Source organism: Pelobates fuscus, chromosome 6 (genome assembly GCF_036172605.1).
Source record: "Pelobates fuscus isolate aPelFus1 chromosome 6, aPelFus1.pri, whole genome shotgun sequence".
NCBI classification, from domain to species: Eukaryota; Metazoa; Chordata; class Amphibia; order Anura; family Pelobatidae; genus Pelobates; species Pelobates fuscus.
This window is the reverse complement of record NC_086322.1, coordinates 239211237-239224061: the sequence shown is the minus strand read 5'-3', so window position 1 is coordinate 239224061 and position 12825 is coordinate 239211237.

Genomic DNA, 12825 nt, shown 5'->3' with positions numbered 1-12825 from the left:
GCAAACCGGTGAGACCTTCTGTAAGCACCTGCTTTGGCAACCTTGACCCCAAGAGACTATTTCACCCAATTCCCAATCGATAATGGGGTTATGTTTCTTAAGCCAAGGATACCCCAAGACTATTGGAACAGAAGGAGATGAAATAAGCATAAAAGATATACCTTCCTCGTGTAAGATACCAACAGTTAAGTTAACAGGTATGGTCTCATGAAAAATAACAGGTTCAGATAATGGTCTACCATCTATGGCCTCAACGGCCAAGGGTGTATCCCTTAGCTGGGATGGGATAGAGTGTTTAGTGACGAAGACTTGGTCAATAAAGCTTTCAGCAGCTCCGGAATCTATCAACGCCATAGTATTTAATACTCCCTTCTCCCAAGCTAAAGAAACAGGTAGTAGAAGCCTATGATCTTTATAGTCATGTATAGAGGACAAGATAGAAACACCCAAGGCCTGTCCTCTAGAGGAACTTAGGTGCGAGCGTTTCCCGGGCGGTTAGGACAGTTTAGGCGTAGGTGACCTCTTGCTCCACAATACATGCACAACCCCTCCTTTCTCCTGTACTGTCTCTCCTCTTCTGAGAGACGAGTATTGCCTATCTGCATAGGTTCTGGAAGCGCTAAAGTTGTAGATTCAGGACTATGGAATGAGGGAGCTAGTCTAAAGGAAGGTCTACTGGTTCTATCTCGAGTGTTCTGTCTCTGTCTTAAACGTTCATCAATTCGAGAAATAAAAGAAATTAAATCCTCCAAATTTTCAGGAAGCTCTCTTGTGGCAACCTCATCTAGGATTTCGTCTGATAGTCCGTTTAGAAATATGTCCATATAAGCCTGTTCATTCCACTTGACTTCTGCTGCCAAGGATCTGAACTCTAAGGCATAATCAACAAGGGTTTGGTTATTGTGGCGAAACCAGCTTCGCCACTGTGAACTGGAGAGGCCTGGCTGCTAGCCTCCTGCCCTGCGACTACGGCCCATGGACATATTGCTCTATAAACACTATATTTGGGCATGTAATAATTTATATTGCTGCTACTGGCCCTTTAAAATCAGCGATGGACATATTGGGACTTTTGGGACTAATGTCCCTTTAAGACTTTGTAACATATCACAGTAATACTGTCTTAAATATTATGTAGGTATTTATGTGTTCAGTTAAACTGGGGATATGTAGAAATGTGTTTGAGCCAGATTGTGCCATGCTGCAAGCCAGGGCCCAAAAGATACTTTTAGTAACTTTTAAACCCCTGGTCGGATTCATGCCATTTTTTAATATGTTGTTCCCCTGAATGGATTGATTGTGGATATGTATTTTTATGTGAATGTGATGTATGGTTTTAAAGTTATGAAAGTTGTGTAAAAGTATATTTTACTCTGTATGCATAATGGGATTATGTGTCACACTAAGGGGAGGGGATGTGTGGGAGGTAACATCTATGTCATTGGTTCTTTTATGCCTCCCCCTGGGTGTGGCCTGTATGTGTGAGTTGGAAATAAAAGCCAGACTGGGTGTCCCAGTCCAGAGTTCTTGCTTAACCCTCAAAGCGATGTGTCGTCTCGGTCTTTGGGGGAATGGGATTGTATGCTGACTGCCAAGAGTGTAAGCCGATGTCTGCTTTTCTTGTTCAGCTGTTCCAGTGTTCGTGTGGTTCCAGTCGGGAGAATGGTGTTTGCAGTAGCTGCCTGTGCATCTGGAAAGGGGATTATCGCCTAAATTGGGTTTTATCCTCTTGTATGCTGAAACGGTCCGTTACAATTGGTGGCAAGCGGCGGGATCGTTCCTACAACCAGAGGGACAGCTACAGACAACACTATTTCTGGATTACAAATTGAGGGCAACGCTAGTATCCGTACAGCGACCCTATCTACAAAGGAACTCAGAAAATGGAGAAGAAGCTTCGGGATGAAATGTCCAGTTACGTAGGCCTGTGGTCTGGAGTAGTCCCAGAGGAGCTCAGGTTGATGTACAGACAGAGGGCCAGAGCCGAATTGTGGGACAAAGCCATGGAAGAAGTACCGTATTCACGAGGGGAGCGGCGCCGCAGCAGAAGGCAGCAAATCCTGGCTAGAATGGCAGAGCGGATGCCCCTCCTGAGAAACCAGACCACAGGAAAGTGGGTGACTAGACTCGAGATTCTAGTATACGCAGAACTGACGCTCGACAACGCGTACCAGGCGCTACAGTGGTATGCGGCTCAGTGTGTCCCCAGGATGGCAGAGTATGAGTTCCCAGAAGGCGGAGAATACACTGGCCCCGGTCTATTTTGGGATAATAGTGGTGACGAGGACTTTGGGGAAGATACCGACTATCGTTTTTGGGACCTGTACGGCATCCGAGAGAACATGCTGGGTCTCTATGGCGCTATGGACCTCGAGGCAGACCTACGATATTTGGTCACCAAGGAATGGAACCTGGAGGGGGATTACCTGCGACTCATCAATGAGGCCTGGGAAGAGACAACCGGTCCTCCCGCCCAACAGCAACCAGCAGTACCCGAGGTAGCAGAGTTCCTAGACTGGTCCTGTGAGCAACCCCAGGGAGATGAAGGTGTCGTCCTTCCTCCCCAGCGGCAGTGTGTAACCCAGGGAGCCGAAGGTGCAGTCCTTCCTCCCCAGCGGCAGGCTGTGTTACAGGGGGCAGAGGTTGTTGTTCCTGCCCCCCAGCAGCAAAGTGATATGCCAAGAAGGCAGTGTGAAGTGAAGGGAGAGGAGAGCAGCGTCCTCCCTCCCCAGCGGCAGTGTGTGCCCCAGGGAGCAGAAGGTGCAGTCCTTCCTCCCAGCGGCAGTGTGTGTCTCCGGGAGCTGATGGTGTCGTCCATCCTCCCCAGCGGCAGGCTGAGTTACAGGGGGCAGAGGTTGTTGTTCCTGCCCCCCAGCAACAAAGTGATGTGCCAGGAAGGCAGTGTGAGGTGAAGGGAGAGGAGAGCAGCGTCCTCCCTCCCCAGCGGCAGTGTGTACCTCAGGGAGCAGAAGGTGCAATCCTTCCTCCCCAGCGGCAGTGTGTACCCCAGGGAGCTGATGGTGTCGTCCTTCCTCCCCAGCGGCAGTGTGTACCCCAGGGAGCAGAAGGTGCCATCCTTTCTCCCCAGCGGCAGTTTGCCATCCAGAGAGAGGAGCTTGTTACACCCTCTCTCCCACGGCAACCTAACCCACCAAGGGGAGATGTTAAGCCCCACAACTGTGCAGATGGGACCGTAGTCTCTGCACTTACAGCACAAGGGATAGGGACGGTCGGTCCTGTTCCCCAGCCTCAGTGTGATGGATCCAAAGGGGAGACAGTCGGTCTCCCCCTCCGGCAGTCGAACTGTGCACCTAAAGGGGAGACAGCCAGTCTCCAGCAACCAGGCGCCCACCAGACTACTCCCGTGGTAGTGCTGGCAACAGGACAGAGTACCGCTGGTCTCTGCCCCCTCAGCAACCCACCAAGGCAGCCTACCCGTCTCCCACCCAGCAGTGGTGAAACACCAGAACTTGGACAAAATTCTTCCTCACCCAGATGTAGTAACCGGTTAGTGGGGGTGGGCTGCTCTGTTATTTCTGTTTCGTGGGTGGGTTGCTGGACTAACCAGGGCACTGACCGGCAGAAAGTCAGGTACCCTGTTAGTCTAATTGGCAAAGGGGAGAAATGTGGCGAAACCAGCTTCGCCACTGTGAACTGGAGAGGCCTGGCTGCTAGCCTCCTGCCCTGCGACTACGGCCCATGGACATATTGCTCTATAAACACTATATTTGGGCATGTAATAATTTATATTGCTGCTACTGGCCCTTTAAAATCAGCGATGGACATATTGGGACTTTTGGGACTAATGTCCCTTTAAGACTTTGTAACATATCACAGTAATACTGTCTTAAATATTATGTAGGTATTTATGTGTTCAGTTAAACTGGGGATATGTAGAAATGTGTTTGAGCCAGATTGTGCCATGCTGCAAGCCAGGGCCCAAAAGATACTTTTAGTAACTTTTAAACCCCTGGTCGGATTCATGCCATTTTTTAATATGTTGTTCCCCTGAATGGATTGATTGTGGATATGTATTTTTATGTGAATGTGATGTATGGTTTTAAAGTTATGAAAGTTGTGTAAAAGTATATTTTACTCTGTATGCATAATGGGATTATGTGTCACACTAAGGGGAGGGGATGTGTGGGAGGTAACATCTATGTCATTGGTTCTTTTATGCCTCCCCCTGGGTGTGGCCTGTATGTGTGAGTTGGAAATAAAAGCCAGACTGGGTGTCCCAGTCCAGAGTTCTTGCTTAACCCTCAAAGCGATGTGTCGTCTCGGTCTTTGGGGGAATGGGATTGTATGCTGACTGCCAAGAGTGTAAGCCGATGTCTGCTTTTCTTGTTCAGCTGTTCCAGTGTTCGTGTGGTTCCAGTCGGGAGAATGGTGTTTGCAGTAGCTGCCTGTGCATCTGGAAAGGGGATTATCGCCTAAATTGGGTTTTATCCTCTTGTATGCTGAAACGGTCCGTTACAATTGGTGGCAAGCGGCGGGATCGTTCCTACAACCAGAGGGACAGCTACAGACAACACTATTTCTGGATTACAAATTGAGGGCAACGCTAGTATCCGTACAGCGACCCTATCTACAAAGGAACTCAGAAAATGGAGAAGAAGCTTCGGGATGAAATGTCCAGTTACGTAGGCCTGTGGTCTGGAGTAGTCCCAGAGGAGCTCAGGTTGATGTACAGACAGAGGGCCAGAGCCGAATTGTGGGACAAAGCCATGGAAGAAGTACCGTATTCACGAGGGGAGCGGCGCCGCAGCAGAAGGCAGCAAATCCTGGCTAGAATGGCAGAGCGGATGCCCCTCCTGAGAAACCAGACCACAGGAAAGTGGGTGACTAGACTCGAGATTCTAGTATACGCAGAACTGACGCTCGACAACGCGTACCAGGCGCTACAGTGGTATGCGGCTCAGTGTGTCCCCAGGATGGCAGAGTATGAGTTCCCAGAAGGCGGAGAATACACTGGCCCCGGTCTATTTTGGGATAATAGTGGTGACGAGGACTTTGGGGAAGATACCGACTATCGTTTTTGGGACCTGTACGGCATCCGAGAGAACATGCTGGGTCTCTATGGCGCTATGGACCTCGAGGCAGACCTACGATATTTGGTCACCAAGGAATGGAACCTGGAGGGGGATTACCTGCGACTCATCAATGAGGCCTGGGAAGAGACAACCGGTCCTCCCGCCCAACAGCAACCAGCAGTACCCGAGGTAGCAGAGTTCCTAGACTGGTCCTGTGAGCAACCCCAGGGAGATGAAGGTGTCGTCCTTCCTCCCCAGCGGCAGTGTGTAACCCAGGGAGCCGAAGGTGCAGTCCTTCCTCCCCAGCGGCAGGCTGTGTTACAGGGGGCAGAGGTTGTTGTTCCTGCCCCCCAGCAGCAAAGTGATATGCCAAGAAGGCAGTGTGAAGTGAAGGGAGAGGAGAGCAGCGTCCTCCCTCCCCAGCGGCAGTGTGTGCCCCAGGGAGCAGAAGGTGCAGTCCTTCCTCCCAGCGGCAGTGTGTGTCTCCGGGAGCTGATGGTGTCGTCCATCCTCCCCAGCGGCAGGCTGAGTTACAGGGGGCAGAGGTTGTTGTTCCTGCCCCCCAGCAACAAAGTGATGTGCCAGGAAGGCAGTGTGAGGTGAAGGGAGAGGAGAGCAGCGTCCTCCCTCCCCAGCGGCAGTGTGTACCTCAGGGAGCAGAAGGTGCAATCCTTCCTCCCCAGCGGCAGTGTGTACCCCAGGGAGCTGATGGTGTCGTCCTTCCTCCCCAGCGGCAGTGTGTACCCCAGGGAGCAGAAGGTGCCATCCTTTCTCCCCAGCGGCAGTTTGCCATCCAGAGAGAGGAGCTTGTTACACCCTCTCTCCCACGGCAACCTAACCCACCAAGGGGAGATGTTAAGCCCCACAACTGTGCAGATGGGACCGTAGTCTCTGCACTTACAGCACAAGGGATAGGGACGGTCGGTCCTGTTCCCCAGCCTCAGTGTGATGGATCCAAAGGGGAGACAGTCGGTCTCCCCCTCCGGCAGTCGAACTGTGCACCTAAAGGGGAGACAGCCAGTCTCCAGCAACCAGGCGCCCACCAGACTACTCCCGTGGTAGTGCTGGCAACAGGACAGAGTACCGCTGGTCTCTGCCCCCTCAGCAACCCACCAAGGCAGCCTACCCGTCTCCCACCCAGCAGTGGTGAAACACCAGAACTTGGACAAAATTCTTCCTCACCCAGATGTAGTAACCGGTTAGTGGGGGTGGGCTGCTCTGTTATTTCTGTTTCGTGGGTGGGTTGCTGGACTAACCAGGGCACTGACCGGCAGAAAGTCAGGTACCCTGTTAGTCTAATTGGCAAAGGGGAGAAATGTGGCGAAACCAGCTTCGCCACTGTGAACTGGAGAGGCCTGGCTGCTAGCCTCCTGCCCTGCGACTACGGCCCATGGACATATTGCTCTATAAACACTATATTTGGGCATGTAATAATTTATATTGCTGCTACTGGCCCTTTAAAATCAGCGATGGACATATTGGGACTTTTGGGACTAATGTCCCTTTAAGACTTTGTAACATATCACAGTAATACTGTCTTAAATATTATGTAGGTATTTATGTGTTCAGTTAAACTGGGGATATGTAGAAATGTGTGTTTTATGTGTTAAATGTATCAGTATGTAATTTTATGTCTTTTACTGTCTTTTTGCAACCATGTGGTTAATGGAGTCTGACTCTAGTCCTAGATAATTGGATTACTTCTCCAATTATCTCCAGGGCAGAAGGGAGGAAGCCGGGATGCATTGTGGGGGATGTGTTACTTCTGTTTGAGCCAGATTGTGCCATGCTGCAAGCCAGGGCCCAAAAGATACTTTTAGTAACTTTTAAACCCCTGGTCGGATTCATGCCATTTTTTAATATGTTGTTCCCCTGAATGGATTGATTGTGGATATGTATTTTTATGTGAATGTGATGTATGGTTTTAAAGTTATGAAAGTTGTGTAAAAGTATATTTTACTCTGTATGCATAATGGGATTATGTGTCACACTAAGGGGAGGGGATGTGTGGGAGGTAACATCTATGTCATTGGTTCTTTTATGCCTCCCCCTGGGTGTGGCCTGTATGTGTGAGTTGGAAATAAAAGCCAGACTGGGTGTCCCAGTCCAGAGTTCTTGCTTAACCCTCAAAGCGATGTGTCGTCTCGGTCTTTGGGGGAATGGGATTGTATGCTGACTGCCAAGAGTGTAAGCCGATGTCTGCTTTTCTTGTTCAGCTGTTCCAGTGTTCGTGTGGTTCCAGTCGGGAGAATGGTGTTTGCAGTAGCTGCCTGTGCATCTGGAAAGGGGATTATCGCCTAAATTGGGTTTTATCCTCTTGTATGCTGAAACGGTCCGTTACAGTTATGTTGTCTAAGACGTAACAGTAGTCTAGCAGCATTAACCTTTCTACCTGGAGGATCAAAAGTCCTTCTAAAAGCAGTGACAAAGGCGTTATAATTATAGACTAACAGATTATCATTCTCCCACAAAGGATTAGCCCATCTCAAAGCTTTATCAATGAGTAGTGTGATTATGAATCCAACCTTCGCCCTATCTGTAGGGTAGGAGCGGGGTTGTAATTCGAAATGAATACCTATCTGGTTTAAAAAACCTCGACACGTATCCGGAGAGCCACCATAACGTACAGGGGGAGTTATACGGGATGAAGCACCTACTGTGGCTACCTCTAGGCCTGAACTTACAGGAGAGATGGATGCAGTACGCATCTCTTCTGATTGGTTACTAGAACGAGATAGTAAGGCTTGCAACGCTAGAGCCATCTGGTCCATTCTATGATCCATGGCCTCAAATCTAGAGTCAGGAGAACCGACCTGAGTGTTTGTGCCTGCAGGATCCATTGGCCCTGTCGTAATGTCAGGATCGGGACAGGGATCCAACACGCAGAGTACAAACAGGAGAAGTTACGTATACCGGACCTTAGAATGGCCGGACTAACGTAAGGAGTAAGCAAAGAATGGTCTAGAGACAAGCCGAGGTCGAGGGAACGAGAGAGCAGGTAAACGAGAGACAAGCCGGGTCAAAATGGTAATAGAGGTAAGCAGGGTAGAATAATACAAGCCGGGTCAGAACCAAAGAGACAAATAGAAATAAGAGCGCTGAGTGACTAGACTAGCTAGAACCACGACAGGGCAATGAACCAATACACAAAACCTTATTTTATACCCTGGTTCTAAATAGATGATCACGCCCCCGACGAGTCCTGATTCGTGCTCAGGACTTGATTGACAGGTCGGAACGGATAGTCGTCATGACGTCGGCTACTAGAGCCGCGTCATAAAAGGAGGCGGATCAGAGGCGTCCGGCGTGTAAACGGCCGAGAGGACTGCGAGGAACGAGTGAGTCAGCCCCTCTGAGAGGGCGGAATTCTAAGTGTCTCACCTCCTCTGAGGTAGAGACAACAGGTACCCTGACAGGGCCATCATCATAATCCACACCCCCATCGTCCTCTTCTTCCGAGGGAACCGGTCCATCCGCCATTCAGCTAGGGCAGCCATGGTGGGGAGGGGAGAGGTACGGGGACCTTCACCCCTGCGCCACATAGGCAGTGTCGTCTGGCCGTCAAGGCCGATCGTATCAGGGCTAATCACTTCTCCGGAGTCTAATCTTTCCGAGCGTCTGGTTCCGGGCCTTATGCGCCCTTGCCTGTTCTCCACTCGGAGAGTCTGACTCCTTCAAGTTGTTTTTAAGAAGGTGGTCACTGCCGTGTCCGGTGGTCATCACCTCCCCCGCGCCATATAGGCAGGGCCGTCTGGCCGTTTCCAGTAGGGCTCATGCGCACTTGCCTGCTCTCTTCAAGGAGAGTCTGACTCATTCAAGTCACTGGTTCAGGGCCTTCACCCTTCCAGTAGCGCTTATGTGCCCTTGCCTGCTCTCCTCTAGGAGAGTCTGACTCATTCAAGTCGCCTGCCATTTTAAAGGTGGGCCCTCTAGAGTTACGCTCCTGATAAGCCATAGTAGTCATTGTCTGTGCTGTTAACCCGGATAAGGGTTCTCCTGTGCAACGGTCCCAGGCAAAGCGACCTCAAGGAGTATAGAGGACAAGTGTCACCGGCAGGGAGATAGGGGCAGCACCCTATATAGTGACCGAGGCAAGTTGGGCGGCGCATGCAATGCACAAGCGTGAGTATTTGGCAGTAGGCTTGGCATGCAGACATTCTGGCACAGACAGCACAGGCCAGATCAATGGGGCACAGACAAAGCAGGCCAATCAATGGGGCACAGACAAAGCAGGCCAATCAATGGGGCACAGGCAAAGCAGGCCAATCAGTAAGGCACAGACAAAGCCGGCCAAGTCCTGGGGCACAGACAAGTCAGGACCTTCAGAGATGTACAGGTGAGGAACTGCGCATTCCATTCTCCGATAAAATGTACCTTTCGCTCTTCAGATAAGATGTACATAACACTTCTTTAGGTTAATAGCACATAACACACTTCTGTGTAACTGTAATTAACACATTTCTGTGTAACTGTAATTAACACACTTCTGTGTAACTGTAATTAACACACTTCTGTGTAACTGTACGTAAACTTCTTCTGTGTAACTGTACGTAACCTTCTGTGTAACTGTACATAACACTCTTCTGTGCAGCCATACATAACATCCTTCTGTGTAAACATACAATATGTTCTTCTGTGTAACCGTACCTAACGCTCTTCTGTGTAACTGTACATAACACTCTTCTGTGTAACTGTACGTACATAACACTCTTCTGTGTAACTGTACATAGCATTCTTCCGTGTAACTGTACATAACACTCTTCTGTGTAACTGTACATAGCATTCTTTTGTGTAACTGTACATAGCATTCTTCCATGTAACTGTACATAACACTCTTCTGTGTAACTGTACATAGCACTCTTCTGTGTAACTGTACATAGCACTTCTGTGTAACTGCACATAGTATATTACTGTGTAACTGTACATAGCATTCTTCTGTGCAACTGTACATAGCATTCTTCCATGTAACTGTACATAACACTCTTCTGTGTAACTGTACATAGCACTCTTCTGTGTAACTGTACATAGCACTTCTGTGTAACTGCACATAGTATATTACCGTGTAACTGTACATAGCATTCTTCTGTGCAACTGTACATAGCATACTTCTGTGCAACTGTACATAGCATTCTCTGTGCAACTGTACATAGCATTCTTCTGTGCAACTGTACATAGCATATTACTGTGTAACTGTACATAGCCTTCTACTGTGTAACTGTACATAGCATTCTCCTGTGTGACTGTACCTAGCATTCCATTGTGTAACTGTAGATAACGCACTTCAGTTAAATAGTGCCTGCCACTCCATAAATAGTGAACTTGCATATTGAGTACACCTGTAGTCAGGGAACTCACCAACTGAGTTACCTCACAAGAGGTGCTCCATTGGTCAATATGATAAAACAGAGCGCTGCAAGCAATCATCTGAACAAACAAAAAGGGGGGGATGAGTATAAGTGGTAACACTGCCAGCTGTGCCTGTAACCCTTGAGGGGTTGTGCACAGCTCTATATAGCAAGCCTGTAATCTATACCATCCACTATGGTCCCCAGTAGCCTAACCTGTCAGCCACATGGGGCACAAAGCCAGGACAGCCTGAGGGTGCAATGCGCCCAAGTCATAGCTGAGTCCCAGTCAAAGCTTGCCTGCCATTGACAGAACTAATGCAGTAAATCTGATGAGTTGTGGGCGAAACGCGCGCGTCCGGGGCCATCGGTGATTCCTTGCAACATCTTGCTGTGTGGGTTATTGACCATATTTGCCCACACTTCCCTCAGAATCCCGTAGTGTATGACTGTTAGAACTGGGCGGATTATGGTGGTGGGTTTTTCCCCTTCCACATGCATTTATCAGCGGTAACGATTTTTGCTTTACCCCTATTTATTTTACCGTCACTTTTTGTTTATGGGCCACTAATATTTAGCCCACCGGCAATCCGTTCCCAGGACTTCTTACAGTTCTTTCTCAGATTAGCCACCGCATGTTATTGGCGATATCTAGAGGTTTTATACTGGTAATGTCCACTACTTAGCAATACCCGTTTTTCTGTGACCATAGACCTCTTTGCCAAGCTATTTAGTACTTTTTCGTTACATGACTTTCTCTAGATTGAACCAAGTACTATAGCTTCTGTCACAGTTGACTATAAACTGCAACATTGTATTGTTGCAGTCTCGATCTACCAGAGGTACACTGAAAACTTTAGAACAGGTCTTCTGTGTTTGCTATACTTTTGAAATTTATATTTATTTCCATATTTAGATCAAAGTACGTTACCACTACGTTGTATCTATTTTCAATCTGCAATAGGTACTATTACTTTAGCATTGCAATTTCTTTATCATATTACATTGCAACCATTCATATATTTATTATTATCATTTATTAATTTTTGTATCATCATTTATTACTTTATATACTTGACATGGTTGGTTGATATTTAACTAATTAATGAAAAGACAATTGTATCATTAATGCAAGGGGTGTCATATGAATAATTCTGTATACTGGTTCTGCTGTGAAGTTTGTAATAGCTTTTATTGTCCTTTGCTGATAAGATTATAGATGAGACAAAGTGTAATGTTGACTCTTAGGCTTGTCAAGTAAACTAATTGACTTGTTGATATAAACTCATATATAATATAGCAAATTGATTATAGTTGTATTGTTTTGTTGCTTTGCATTTTATAGTGTGTATTATTAAACATATATATATATATATATTTTGCAAAGTCTGTTTATCCATCTGCTGTTCATAAGTGTTTATATCACTGCTTAAAACAAAGAACTACAGGGTCCCTGCAGGCTCTATGTGTGTGTGAATATAATCAGATATTATTCAATCTATATTCAATCTATATTCCATACTTTAGATTACCCAACATACCCTATCCTGTTCCAGTATGGAGAGGCAGCCAGGAGGACCCCAGTCAAGCCACGGTGACTGGTGCAGGAGCGCTGAGGTTTTCCCCGGTTCTAGCTAAGAAGCGATCCTTAGCGGAGGTACCCAGACACAAACCTTTGTAAAGTAATAAAATGTAAGCAGGATATTGCTTTGCTGCAGAGGGATTTAGATAGATTGTGTGACTCGGCACTCAAATGGCAGATGGAATTTAATGTATAGAAATGCAAAGTTATGCACTTAGGGGTAAAGAATACACAAGCAACTTACACCCGATATGGTAGTGAATTAGGGATAACAGCACATGAGAAGGATTTGGGAATTGTTATAGACAACAAATTAGGCAGCAATATGCAATGTCAACTGGCAGTTGCTAAGTCGAGTAAGGTTTTGTCATGTATAAATACTGGCATAAATTCTCAGACTGAAAATATATTTTTGCCTCTTTATAAATCGCTGGTATTATTATTATTACTGGTATTTATAAAGCGCCAACAGATTCCGCAGCGCTGTACAATTAGTGGAGAACGTACAATATACACAGACAAATACAAAAGATATAGAGAGCCCTGCTCGTAAGCTGATATCTCACCATTGGAGCTCTTTTATACAACGTGCTTAGCTAGACGGCCTATGAGCATACAATCTAAAGGATACAATGGGGATTTGAGAGTATAAGTAGCAGGGGAAGTTTGGAGGTGATGGCTGAAAGAGTTAACAGAGTAGCAGTTATTGGTAAAATACAAAGGGAATGAAGAGGTAATTGAGTGAGAATCTCAAACAGCTGGAGGAGCATGCTATATATTTAGAGGGAGCCTGGGTTGGCGGCAGGAGGGGAGGTTGGGTGGGAAGTGGTGAAAAAAATACAGATCACTGAGTTTGAGTATGAAG